This window comes from Zonotrichia leucophrys, chromosome 1A (assembly GCF_028769735.1).
Source record: "Zonotrichia leucophrys gambelii isolate GWCS_2022_RI chromosome 1A, RI_Zleu_2.0, whole genome shotgun sequence".
NCBI lineage: Eukaryota > Metazoa > Chordata > Aves > Passeriformes > Passerellidae > Zonotrichia > Zonotrichia leucophrys.
The window spans coordinates 56,316,249-56,330,443 of NC_088170.1; positions in this window are offsets into that span (position 1 = coordinate 56,316,249).

Here is a 14,195-nt window from a genome sequence, read left to right on the forward strand (position 1 = left end):
AATGTACAGGACTACCTCAGTGCACATCTGCAAATGTAAGGAGAGACAAGAGGGTGCTGCTTCACCTTTTTTTCAGCTGAAGAAAGTCTTGGGTAAGCTCTTAAGCATGACCCAGGCTGAGCATGGAAGCAAGGTCAGGAGGGACCAAGAGAAAAGAAATGTTACAGAAAATTACTGAAGTATTCTTAATTCATTAAGATCTTATTGCCATAGCCAAAGTAGGGGCAGTGAGAACAGCAGGGAACTCTCTGCAAATAGACCTGAATCTTGGCATGGGGAGATTTGCTATTTATGTGCTTGCAATATAGGACAAAGATGCCTTTTCCTTTTTGTGTGTCTGCTGGGAGTGCAGCGTTTCCCAAATTAATGAAAATCAAGAGTTAAGTTAAATGACATAATAAAATCCAGACATTGATTTTTATGTTAGGAGTCGTCTTTATGCAAAGCATAATGTATCATCTTAAATGTCACTCATTCAGTAATACTATTATAATTCTATTCCTTGGTGATGGCCAAGAAAAACTTGTTCAGGGCATTCATCAACACTGTCTCTATGTCATTTTTCGGTCTACTATGAAACCTGACTGAAAGAAATTTCAGATATTAGTTGAGAGGAAAACTGGGATATAGTTGCTCCCAAAGCTGGATCAGCTGTGTGTGCCCCATTCCTGTGCTCTTCTGTGTGCTCAGGCACAAGTCACCTCTAAAAATCAAGAAAAGGCAAACAGGGAGCTGTGAGGCCAGAATGCCAGGAGAGAAGGGGTTTCTAACTGGCATCTCTACACAATGCTGACAGAGCACCAGGCCCACAACCAGCAGTTCCCAGAGGTGTGCAAGGAGTTTGGAAAATGTGCTTGCAATGATGTGGAGGGCACTGAGCTCATGTCCCTTTCCCAGCTCCACACCAGCTCAACCTAGGCATGGAGGAAGCAGACTCTGAGGGAAGAGTGCCATCTACTGAACCCCAGCCTTTCTCTGGGCTGCCCACCCAAATGCAGCTCACTCAGCCTTGAAGCGTTCCCATCTGCAGCCCCCCAGCCCGCCAGAAACAGCCTCTCCCCTCTCTGCCCTTCTTTAAATGCAATGTGAGCAGTAGAAGCACGCAGAAATACCACCAAGGTACAGAAACAGAAATCAAATTTCTCTTGCATTTCCTGTTTCACAAATTAATTGCTTATTTATATAGCAAGAAAAATAACAGCTGAGAATACCTGTAATGGTTGGATTGTTCTGGGAGTGATTAACTCTGGTGTAAATGTCCACAGCTCTCAGCAGCACTGCAAAGGAATCATTCTTCATAAAGAAGAAGAAATTGATCTCTTCTAAGACTAGAAAGCCCTACATCTACTGATCAACATTCCTATTCATCAGAGCAGTAACCTGCTGCTACATTATCTGGGCCACGAGGGTGCAATGGTATTTTTCCATCCCATTATAATAAATTAGCTGTTCTGCTATTAACGTTCTTCATATTTAAGAGAGATAGTCACCAGCTCCTAAAGAATCAGAGCCAGTCCTTTACAGAAACTGTCCCAGGGCTCAATTAATTGTTGCAGTGACCAAGTGTTTAAATGAAACTTCGTCTTCCAGATATGTCCCATCAACACAGAGTGAAATCAATAAGGCTCATTTCAAGCAATTTACCCACCGTCTCTATATTCCAGGCAGTACTTGCATTCATCTGGATAGTATTAGTTTATCATATGTCTCTGATGTATTTTCCTGTCAAACCTTCCTGTTCTATGCTCATACAGATGAATGAACAGTGTCAAAATAATTTCATTCTGTTTTATCTTTGCAAGAATTTCAGAGCTGTAGATGGGAGAGAGGGGTAATTATCTGGGTCTGTGAGGGCCATGGAACAAGGACAGCATCCTTTCTGATTGTCACAGACATACTTTAGTTGATACTCAGCCTTCAGTCAGATCACTGAATAAGAGAAAATTATAATTTACTGTATCACCCCAACAGCCTTTATGGTCCTTTGCTCAGCCAAGGCAATTTTGCTACTAGAATGATAGAGAAAAAAAGCATCACTACCCCATATAACAGTGAGGAATTTGGGAAAAACAGTTGCAACTTCCCTAGATATCATTTTGCTGTTGTTTTTTAGTTCATCTCATTCCTTTATTCAGCAATTAAAGAATATGCAGGAGATGAGGCAGCTGAAATTTTCTTTATCAACAGTTTTAATCTGAAGCAAAGGGGCATCAGGAAATGAAAGAGAAAAACTGAAGTTTCTTAGCAGTCTGCTTGACTCACAGAGATCAGACTGAAGGAGATGTCTGTTCCCAAGTGACTATTTAAGAATTAACCTTTAAAGAGGGTATTTGCTAGATTGAAAAGAAATGAGAATTCATTACTTCTAAGGATGTGGCCCAGAATTGTTCCTACTCTCTTGGCGAGGCATTGCTCCCTTAAAGAGCCTTCCTTTCAGATGATTAGCTATCATTCAGTACTATCAATACACTCAGACACACATTTCCTAACAAGAGCTGTCTCCTGCCTCCAATCCAGGCATCACAGTCTGTCCTGCAGACTTAATACAATTGCAGCTGAGCAAAAAGCTCATTTGAATTTCAACAGCCTGTGGCCACAATAAGGAACAAGCAATTTCAGGTTTCCAGGAATTTCTGGACAAGAAGCATAATACAGCTGCATAATTACAGCACACCAATATGTGAAATATGCAACTAAGTGAGTATTTTAAATAATGTTTGCAACTTAAACCGATGCATCCACTTCATATACAACTTGATTACACAGGCTTGTATCAATAAGATGGAGTGGAACAGAAAAGAAGAGAGCTGCTCCTGGCTGTAATATTGTTTCACTGCCACAGAGACACTGTCAAGAGGGTCTCCCTCCATTGCATTAATGTATGCATCCAATTACAGAGAGGCTTTTTGTTTGCTTGTTCCAGCTGTAGAATGCAATGCTATACTTGTGCTCACACTGTCATGTTCTTGCCTACTGCAGAGGATAAAGTGGTTTTGGAAAGAGATCTCAAATCCAGCTAGAAGAAGATACTGCCCTCATATCTCAAGTAAGCATCTACATTGGGCAGTTAAAGTTAGAGTAATCTAATTTTTTTTTCTGTTAAATTTCAAATGAGAATCTCTACAATCTTATTTTGAACTGTTTTTCATGTTTTCTATTTTCTCTACTAGGAAAATAGATTTTTATTTCTTGAACTCCTTTGCAAACACCAGTGTGCAAAGGTTTAACATTGATTTTGATCAGAATTCATTCAGTAGTAGACCCTGGTCTTGCAAAGAGATCACTGCAAAATCTTTCTTGTTCTTGTAGCAAAGACAAAAACCTCTTTCAGAGGTTTTTTCAGCTAAATCTTCTGCTCCTTTATTTTAGAGAACTAGCTCTTTTGCACTGGAAAACAAAAGTGAATAAATGCATTTCCAAGATGTTGGCTTCCCTGCAATTTTTCATGGAAGGGAGCAGCATCCCAAGTTTGTTTGATTTTCCTTGGCCTGTAATGAGATGTTTTCTAGACAAAATGTTTCACTTCACAAAAGGTATGCTTAGTTGAGAGATTTAGTGTTAAGAACCCTTTCTGTTCCTATGTTGGAGATGTGAGGTGCAGAAATTCCCAAAAATCCAACAATTAAGGGCAAGAGAGGCAAGGAAACCTTTTCACTTTCTTATCTAGAACTTGATCCAATGGCAAAAAGCTAAAAGTGAATTGAAAGGAAACAAAGAGAGAAAGTTCATGCTGTGGAATGCTGGAAGTCCTTTTCTCCATTCAGTTCCCAGAAGAAAAAGAAGCTCAGCAGCTTATACTTTTCTTGATTTTCCTGCAGTTCATGTGTGGCACATTTTAAAAAAGAACATACCTTTTGCATACTGGTTGTATCAGCCCAGAACCTTTCCTGAGAATGAGATTCACTCTGTAAAAACAATCACAAAACACCCACTGTTCAGTATCTCCTAGACACAGTGGGGTGGACTGAGAAGAGCATGTCAGCTTTATTTTTAAATGTGTCCAATTTTATTTTCTTATATATATTTTCTTTGATATTTTTATAGGATTCTTTTGACTTTTCTTGGTTAATGCCCTAATTTTAATTTCTTTTATGCTCATTAGGCTACATGAGAAGTGATATAGTCACATCATGATGTCAAGCATTTGTAAATAAATATTTATGGACTTCAAAAAAGTGAATTATGTAAGTGAAGTTCAATAAATTGTGAAAATGTATCATATTCTCCACAATGTGTCACGTACACCTTCTTCAAAAAAATTCTTTTCAAGTGATGTTATGAGCTGGACAGAGCACAACACTTCCGCTGGAACCATCATGGTTTAATTACATGGCAGCATATGTACTCCAAATATTTCTAAAATGGGTAGAATTTGCAATGTGCATGCAAATCAAAATAGCTGCATGACCTGTGCAGTAGCCCGTTTTCAGAGCTGTATAGCAATCCCATTCAGAAAACATCCAAATATTCTAAAGGGGGAAAAAACCAAAAACCAAAACCAAGACAACAAAACAAAAACCCCAAACCAACAAACAAAAAAAAACCCAAAAAAACCCAACCAAACAAACAAACTAAAAAAACCCAATAATCTTTACACATTATGCTGAAAGACCAGGATGCAGCACAATCAGGGCCAAACATCACCAGCCCACACTTCTCATTTCCTCATTACTCTGAAGGGACTGCCTGCAGTCTGCATTGCATCATGTCCCATAAGATCATCTGCTATTTTACAAGTCAAGAGGAATTTCAGCCACCAGGAACATGGATTTTAAAAATAGAGGACATTTTAGAAAGAAGCGTGTACTGATTTTAACAGCAATGTTGAGATGTAATGATTTTGGGAAATATTCTGAGTAGAGCATATTTTTTAAATTAGAAAAAAAAGTAAAGACTACAAAAGGTGAGGATTTTGCTATAAATATATCCATACTTCTCATACCCTCCAAAAGATTGAACAACCAGCATTTTTTAAACCAAGGCATGTGCCTGACTTCGTCCTTAAATTGTGTCTGTGTTTAGAAGGGATCTGAACACTCAGTTTTACCAACTTCAGCAAAGAAGCTGAGAATAGGCAAACTAAACTATTAGTCTGGAAAATACAGGCCATTACACATCTTCTCTAAAAATTTAATTACATAAAAAAAGATCTTAGCTAATCAAACTCAAACAGGAAGCGTGTGCAGGGTGACTCATGCCTTCCTCTGCATTGTGCTGGCAGAAAATGGAGCTGGTGGGGGCAATGCCTTGCCTGTGTCAGTGCACTGCACTCATCTGGCAGCTGTGGTGGACTCCAGCCACCCCAGATTCTGGCAGGGGAGCAGGCAGGGTGTGCCAGGACCGCGCTTTGTACAAGCCAGAGGAAGCACTGCAGCAAGAGGAGGTTGTGATTTTCCACAGGGCACAGATCCTGTTACCACCTCTCTAATCTTGGTACCCTTCTAGTTTGTTTTTCCTAGCACAAGTCAAATGCCTCATATAGCCACGCTCATTTTGACACGGGTTCTAAAAGGCATACATTAGACTTGTATCTGTAATAGACCACAAAAGGACCTTCATAATCAGATTATGTTTGCTGTGATAATCATGGTCCTCAATTATACAACTGTATATAAAATACCTAATGTTTCAAGAAGTAACATTTTTCAACATTAAATTAAACTTGCTAAAAATACATTATACTTCCTGCAACTTCTCTCTATATGTCAGAAGAGTAATGCTGTATTTATAGCAAAGATGATACTCCCATTAAATCTTTCAATCAGCTAGGGACTGAGATAATTGGCAAAATTCTCTTCACTGCTATTTAGTCAGCTGGCTTTAAACCACAGTTAAACTTTACAACAGTGTTTCTCACCCACTCTAGTTTTATTTGATGTTATTATATCTGTCAATCTTGAACAGGAAGATGCAGAGAGAATTGAAAAAGTTTTTTGTTTGCCTGATCATTCTGAACCTCATCAAGGTGGCAAGTATAAGGAATGGGGTACGGTATCGAAGAAAGAAAATATTAGTTGTGACTGACAGAAAAATCTTCAGTTACTGTCACTGCACTATTTCCCATCTACCATTCCACCTAATAAAATACATCCCTGTGGCACAGGCACTCACAGTAAGGTCAGCTGTCTGTGGAGAAGAGTGCACCTGGAGATGCATGACAATGAAAGGACATTGCTTGGAGAAAAGCACTTTCAGTCCCAATCAGCTGTGCTTAGGACCAATGGCTGACAAAGGGGTGATGCAAATATTTTAAATTTGTGGTATGAGGTTTACCAGGATTTTTTGTCTCTCATGCCATATTTGCAGTGCAATCCACAGCAGTGTCAGCACCTGTTTATTGGTAAATACCTTGCAGGACAAAGGGTTTGGGTAGACTTTTACACCTGTAAATCATAAAAGGTAAAAAAACTGGTGCATAATTTTCCAGGGTTTATTTTTATGGGCTATGGGACCTCCTGAAATGCAGCTGCTTGATCAGACATTTTTAGTCTAAACATTCCTGGAAATTATGTGGGAAAGCACTCCACATTTTCACATAGCAGTGATTGTAGGAAAAAAATATTAACTTTTTCCCTCCAAAATGATATGCAGGATGGGAACTATCTTACCTGGTTTTAGCCATCTCAAATCTAGGCATTTACTTTACTTAAGGTATAGATTCACCCTATAAACTACAGAAAGACTGAGGAACCTCCAGACAGAGATTCTCCATCCTAAAGTAATTGGCAAAGATGACTAGTGCAGAGTGAGCTGATTTTCCCTATTAGGAGCACAAGTAGGAGGTAGTAGGATTTATATGCTGTTTAAGTATTTTCATAAGGTACAAATCTTCACCACAAAAACTATTAAAAGAGGCCAGCTGGAAACATTCCCATTTAATATTTTAATATGGATTTCCCCAAGAGGAAATGTTTCACCGTCACTTAAGTAATTTGAAAACTGCTTGTTTGAAAAGAAACATGAGGAGGGAAAAAAGTGGATTTTGCCATGCATTCCAATAATACAATTGTTAAATAATGGGATAAAAAGCTTGACTGCACACACAGAGAGGAGCACAGAGGCACAAAGGTAAGAGGGGGAGTTCAAATTACCCCCTGCCCCTTCTCATGCCAGCCCCATCTATGCAGGCCCATGTTTGCATCCATGAAGGAGCACAGGGGCTCAAGGCAGGAGGAGAAACCCCAAAATCCCATTCAGAGAAGCAGCCCCCACCCAGGACTGCCACAGGAGTGCCTCAGCAGCATGGACTGGGACATCCATCCCCATGAAGACGTGGGAGCTGCTCCAGCTCACCCAGCACAGAGCGGCCACTGCCTAGGGCAGGGGAGGCACTGTGGGATGCAGAGGAAGAGCATTCCAGGATTGCATAGGACTGATTATGGGATGTTTAGGGTGGGAACCAGAGGTGGAGGAAGAGAAGAATCAAGGTGATTTGGGAAGGAACACACACAGAAAGACAGAGGAGTAAGGGGATTAAAGGATGGGCTATGTATGAACAGGGGCTGGTCAGCACACTCATCTGGCTGTGCCCTGCACCCCAGTAGTGAAATGTGTCCTTTCCTCTTGCTAAACCTCTCTCTAGCTCTTTTCCTGGGTGAGAGGTGGGTGGGCATTGGTGTGTGTGTCTCTGGGAGGGAGGTGGGAGGAAGGGCAGCCTCTGCCTGTGCTGTGTGGCTGAGCCCAGCTCCAGGAGGGAGGCCCAGTGGCTCTGCTGTGTGTGTGTGCCAGTGCAGGGGTGTAAGAGCATCTGTCCCAGCAGCTGGAATGAAGCTACAGCTTTGGGGGCTGATATGTCCAGTGCCAGAAACCGGGAGAGTGGGACCCAGGGACAGCTGCTGGTGTAAGGGCCCAGCTGCTGGAGAGACCCCACTGTACATATGGGGACATCCATCTCCACCAGCACCCTGCTCAGACAGACAGGGAAGTAGGATGAGGGAACAGAATTAACATTTTCAATTTTATTCAAGGAGGATATTTCAACTGACTCAAACAAGCTGGTGGATTTTTGCTTTAAAGAATATCTTCACACTGTTTTAAATGGGTTTTTCCTCCTGTTTTGAAGCACAGTATTCCCTAGGATACTAAAGATATGCTGCTATTTATTGCCTTTAGAAAAACTTACTGGTACAGATTCTAAAAGTGTTCTCATCAAGAGCAGAAAATGTCTGAATACCTTTCTGGAACTACAAGTTTCAGAAGTAATTCAAACATCACACAGAGGAAATTTTATGGCCTCAGTAACACAGTCAGACAGGTTAAATGATCATGATGTTCCCTTCTGGCCTTAAAATTTATTAAGTACCTCCCATTTTTTCTGTTGATAGGCTCAGTAATACTTTTCAACTGCACATCTCTCCGCAGATATTATATGGTAGCTGCATATAATTACTTCTACCTTAGAACATGAAAACTGATTCAGAGGAGTTAAGTGACACAATCATCATGCAAGAGTGCACTAGAACCTACATTAGACCTTAGATTTATTGAGTGGCCATTCTATGTGCAGTCCATCAGCCTCCCAGTTTCTCCCTAGCTAGTTAATTCCAGTGTTCCTGTTTCCTTCCCTTCAGAAAAATAAGAGCAGTATCACCTTCTTATTCCTATTGATCTATAAACTGTTGTCAGCGGTGATTTCAGCTCATGGAATTTCTTCAGCTATTTCTAAGCAAACTACCATGGGCAACATTAGCTGTGTAGCAGCAGTAACAGGGAGTTAATTGCAAAATAATTACCTCAGCATTTAAAAGACAGGTTTTGCATCCTCTGCTGCCATACCTGGTACAGAGGCATGAGATCTGCAGCAGGTGCCTGCAGCAAAGCCAGCAGAGGCTCTCAGATGGCAATCAAGCTGTAAGCACACACATTATTACAGTGTACAGGTACCCCAAGCTGTGAAGATCCACTGCAGGTTTTCATATTTCATGTGCACCTGACATATATAATGGGAAATTTGTGGATTCTTCTGGAGATAGGATCATAACTTGCATATGCACCAATCTTATCTTTGACTGTTATTCTGGGTAAAACTATTTACATTTTAAATGATGCATACCCGTTCAACATAACAAAATAATTATGACAATACTCTTTGTAATAAATTGTAGTGAGCAAAAACTTAGATTTTGATTTTGAGATATAAAGTAAATTGGATATTAATACTTAATTAGGCTAATAAAAAATTGAAGAACAATTTTTACAGCACATTTAATAAATATATTTCATGTGTAAACTGTCTGGAGCAGCTTAAAAACACATTGAATGGAGCTGCCCTGAGGTGGCTCAGGTTTCTCCTCTCTAGCTAAATTCAAGGGCTGATTATAATAACCTCTTTTCCACATCAGCTCTGCCCCTTTCTCCATTTTACTCCATACCTGCAGAAGTTTTAGGGAGAGATGATAGGATAATGTACACAGAATAGGTAGCACCACACAGGTGAGAGTGAGAACCATGTGCAGCTCCTTCAGTGAGCTCTCCCAGCAGCAGCCTGCTAGCAGTGCCTGAGTAAAGATGCAGAAATAAAAGAACTGAGAAAATATCCTAAAGAAGTTACCTCCTTGACAGCAATACCATATTTGAAGGGCATCCATCCCCAGGAATGTCTTCATCACACACAGAGCCATGGACTGTGTGACACACAACAGCTGTAAAAATGCCTTTCCATCCTGCACATAGGAGATTGTACATCACTGTTTTGTGCTGGCATAAACCTGGGGTGCTCTGCAGCCTGCCTCAGTCCTACCAGGCATCTCTGTCCTGCTAAGAGCCAGACAGCAAACCTAATTACCAACCTTCCTAACCCCACCCAGGCCTTCAGTCTTGTTAGATCCTTCTCTATTTCCTATCAGTTGTGCATGCTCAGAAGCATCTTTTTAGCAAAAACAAGTGTGTTATCTAATTGGGAACTTGTATGCAGATGAACAGGCACTTGGCTTCTGTCTGAATCCTCCAGAGAAACAAAATGCTTAGAGATGGTCAGAGATGTGACTAACTTTACACTACTTTGCAATGACCACTGCTAGCCTAATAATTTATGCATAACATCATTTTCTAGATCCCTTCTCAGGTGTTTCTTTTCCAAGATCAAAAGTGCTAGGTTACTTTTCTCTTCTTACATAGAAATCATTCCCTACCTCTGTTTTGGTATTTTTCTGAGGAGTTTTAGGGAATTCTTTTTTCTATGTGCTTCCTATTATATACCATCCTAACATTATTCTGAGATCTTTTTAGTATGTCTATACATTTTCCATGGACAGATAAAGGAACACATACTGATTTCAATATTCACAGCAAATCCTTTATACTTTGCTTTTAGCTTTGCTCTTTTACTTTGATTTCTCTTATGTATTTTCTTTCCCTTTTTCTGCTATTGTTTTTCTTTTTAGTCCAGGATCATTAGCTTTCACTGGAGGGTACTAATCTGTGAAGTGAACCTGTTTTACCATTCTCAGGTACAGAACTCATTCCAGAAGAGACAAGGAGCTGTTTTCTTTCACCCAGAAGAGACAAAGTACAAAATACAACTGTTTAACTTTAGTTTTGCTATGAAAAATACCTTCACACACATCTTCCTACATTAATTGGTCCTAGTTACTGGTTTTAAAAATTGAGGAAAGGAAAAGGATGACTTTTGCTATTATTTCCATTTTTAACTATATGATTGCTTAATTTATGGAGGTGTGGCACTCAGGTGTATGAGAGGAGAAGTAGAAAAATCCAGGTTAGAAGAGAAGGAAAGAGGATTCTAGGTTTTTAATATAGCATTTAAATATTTTTCTATATATTGCAAGTTTTTCCTTTTATTGAAGCAAGCTTTGGCTTAATAAATTAATGATTCTACAAAGGATGAACATGGAAGAATTTTGCATTTAAACTCAATTTTCATACCTGTACCAATATATGAGTTGACAGCAAATTAGACCAATGAATTGCATTGAAGTGATTCAGTGGAAGCAGGGAGAGGAATGGCAAAAAAAGGATTTTGGGCAAGCCCTAAATGTTTGGGAAGACAGATAGCATACCTGACAGAACTAGAATGTGTATCTTAGCATAGAAACTTTGGTTGCCTTTTGTGGCCAGGATTTTTTTACCCACAGGGGGGAAAAAAAATCTTCAGTATTAACATATTTGTTGAATTAGGCACATAATTCTGTCTTTCACTGTACTCCATTTCTCATAAGGCACATAATCTATTCTCAGATTTCCCAGCTGAATGCAGCTCTGAGCTTGTGGAAAGGATTACAGAATTTTATTTGAATACAAGCTAGCAGTTGTGTTTTGTGCCCAGTACGATTACTGAAATCACAATTTGTTCCTCTTTATGTATGGAGCAGGTTTATACCAGTGTATGCAGAAAAGGCTTTCTCCGCCATTGGCAGTGAAGAATATCATCTGGAGCATCTCCTAAGGCCCTCTGTTGAGGTACACCTGTTATTACATGCTATAGTCTTTCTCCACTGCTATAAAACACAAGGTCTATATTTTCATGTGTGCTTAAACTAATGATAGATGAGTCACATTCCAAATTACTGTTGTGGAAAGCCAACCCTCAGGCACCAATCCATTGTCATGCAAGCATGCTAAAATGAGATTATATCTTTGAGCCAAACTGCGATTAAAAAGGCCGTTAAAAACACTAATAATTTTGACTTAATCAATGATTATTGCTCTTTTAAAATGGAGTTTAGAATTTGTGCACTGGCTTTGATTTTCACTTTTTGTTAAATCAAGCTCTGTTTTTGCCAGAATGGAAAATCTGTCACATTGCAATAACACTTCAAGTGCATAACTACAGTCTAAAAATTGAGCAAGTGTAGCTTTAACACGAGGATGGGAATTAATTGTTCTTTTGCTGCAATATCTGGGGAAGCTGAAGGCAATTCACATTTCCGTGTGCCACCACAATTGTTTCACCCAAACTAATCATCCTTCTAGCCTCATTTCCAAGGATATATAAAACCCCTGAGCATGACACAAGTCATGCAGCAGAATTCAAGTGAAGTTAGTACTGAAAGATCAGATTCATGGAAGAATCATTTCTTCCAGTAATTATAGTTTGGTAGGGCAGATTTAACTTAACAGGACATTCCACAAGATGATATTTCTACAGAAATCTCTCTCTTTCTTTTTTCATGCCTTTTAATTAAGTTTAAATCTTGCATGGCTCAAAGTAATGTAAAAATAAGTAAGCAGGCAGCTGTAAATACAATAGAGTGAAAGAAAGGATGTCATATATTGCTAAACAAAGATGTGACATTTGCTGGGTGGAGAAGAAAATAGAAAGAGCAGAAATATTACAACCCAACAGGATTCCTGATTTTACATTCTTCTTCTCTTGTACTTTCATTCTGGTAGCACATGGGATGGATGCCAGAGATGCATCAAACTGTCCAAGTATAATTTAAGTAGTCAGGGAACAGATGTTCACAACAGTTTCTGGTCAGTGCAGGGATTTTACTACCTGCCCACAAGCTTCTCCCCACTGTGAAAACTGTATTTCTGGAAGATGTACAGTATCAATTTATATCAAAATACACGTACCCTGTAAGGTTGAATGACCCTAATCGACTCCCAGTGTAATACAATATCTCCTCCTTTCCTCTCATCCTCCCCTTCTCCAAGACTGGATAGAAGTCACTTACACTGGCCAATATTATAATGCAGACTTCAAATGCTCAGATACTTTAGGAATTTGACTTTGAATGTTGGGACTTCCTACAGCGTGAACAGGTGGGAGAATGCTGGAAACCATGAAAGTGAGCAACAGTTCTCCTTCCCTTCTCCCTTGTACCTGCAGCAGAGGTCACAACTTTAATCCACACTTTCAAAGGAGGAAGACTGTGCCAGCTCCAGAAATCTACCAAAACTTTTTCCTTTTTTCATTTATCCACAAAAAGTAAGAAAAATGGTAATTTCTCTAAGCTAATCATCAAGCTGTATTGATTATTTTCATTTAAGAGGGAAAGGTAACCAAATACACTGATGGGATTGAACATATCAGGATTTATATACAGAAAGATATATATTGGCATGACTGGAACTAGAAACAGATAGCAAGAACAACTCAAACCTAGAAAAGGGTGACTGGAAAATGCCACTTAATGAATCAAATCTATGATTTCAGCAACATAAAAGATTTAATGTTCATTTGAGTTCATCTCAAACAGCAACATCTGTAGCCCACATATACCTATTTTTGCTAATTTTTATGTAGGTCAGCAGCAGTGGAATAGCTGTGTTAATGGTTCTTTGTATCTGAAGTTTTCCCCAGTTTCCCTGGAGCCCACTACAAGAATGTGCCATTGTGGCAGCACTGCCAGCAGTATCCAAGAAAGGCAATTTTACACTAACTGTAGTTTTTCTAAACATGCCACAGTATTGTTGTGGCCTTGGCCTTCACTGTAGAAGGCAAAATTGAAATCTCCGTCATCATAATATCCGTGGTGTGTTTGGGGGTATATTTGACTTGTTTTAAACATTTTTTTTAAGAAGAAAAATGGCTTTGTACTAATTGTGTACTTCTAGAAGAAGACAAGATTTCACATTTTCTTCAGTAAGAAAAGGATCAAGATGCATGCTATGATGCATGTAAGAATCACACCACAGACAGACCTCAGAGGCAATGAAAAGGAATATCCTGAGACCAAAGGGGACACAGCAGTTTTTTCTAAGCTACCATTACAATGTTAACTCCAGTAAAGCTCAGAACCAAGAACTCATTGGCTGGGACGCAGTGAGAAATGTAAGTGCTGCATATAAAATTATTATTTTTCTTTTATTTTAACTTCCAGTCTGTGAACTCTACTTGCTTAGAGCTTTATTTTCTTTAAGTAACATTCCATTCAAATAAAACATTACTGATTTTGAAGAGTTCCTGATCTCTTTGAAGAGCTGACTTGGACCCAGTCTGAGTATGTTGACCTCACATTTGCGACCTGCTTTGTGGCACCATCTCAGCCAAGAAAATACAAACAAGCTAAGATTAAGAACCTACTTAGTTTAGGAATAGTATGCTTATCAAATTGCATACAAGTGGAAGATCTCTTTTATAAGTCCTCTGTTTTAAACAGAAGCACAATATAATGTTGCCTTATGTCATTAGATCTATGTGGTACATATGTTCCTTCAAGTCTAGGAGATCCCTTAAAATCTTAAAATAATCCTGAAACAAGTGGTCTGGTTGGATCTCCAAGCACTAT